Source organism: Acyrthosiphon pisum, chromosome A2 (assembly GCF_005508785.2).
Source record: "Acyrthosiphon pisum isolate AL4f chromosome A2, pea_aphid_22Mar2018_4r6ur, whole genome shotgun sequence".
Lineage (NCBI taxonomy): Eukaryota > Metazoa > Arthropoda > Insecta > Hemiptera > Aphididae > Acyrthosiphon > Acyrthosiphon pisum.
This window is the reverse complement of record NC_042495.1, coordinates 65,701,172-65,701,968: the sequence shown is the minus strand read 5'-3', so window position 1 is coordinate 65,701,968 and position 797 is coordinate 65,701,172.

Here is a 797-nt window from a genome sequence, read left to right as displayed (position 1 = left end):
CCTTTCATGTCACAGGGTGTTACCACTGGGTATCTTCCCTAATCTTATTATTCACATCACTCTTACTTGTCACCTATCAAACCTACTTATTATACTAAGAAATGTATAGATTGTAGATTACTTCAAATAAATAAAAAAAAAAAAAAAAAAACATATAGTACCTAATTAATAATACGTATTTATACATTAGTCATAATATTGGAACACTTATAAAATTAGTTACGTAAAATAAAAATAAATAAATAGACTTACAATATAAGTCTGCGATTACTAAATAGCAAATGTTTAAACTCATCAATTAAAAGTTCTTGTTCGACAAACAAAAAAAGAAGCGCATCCAATTTTTTTTGTGAGATAGTATTTCTTAGTTTGTTTTTTATAATGCTGAGTTTTAAAAAACTACGTTCACAGCTACAACAATAGTCCCTGGAATTATCACAAACATTTTAAGACAATGAAAAAAATGCTTAATACTGTTTTAACCAATCGAGCCATTTATGTACAGAACCTGAGTTTGTACCTTTTGGTGTATCTTCTTGGTGTATTGATAAAATAGTATTATCATTTTTCATTTGAATAACATTGAACATTTATATTTTAATTTAATAATTAACCCAATATGTTTAAAATTATTCATTCTATGTATATACCTTTCAAATAAATATCTACCAGCCCACTAAATCCAAAATTAATTGTCAGGTGCAGCGAAAGCAGCATTCGCTGCACCCGTGTGCACGCCTATGAGTAGGTATAACATTAATATCGTATATACATACACAACTGTAGTACCTATAGTC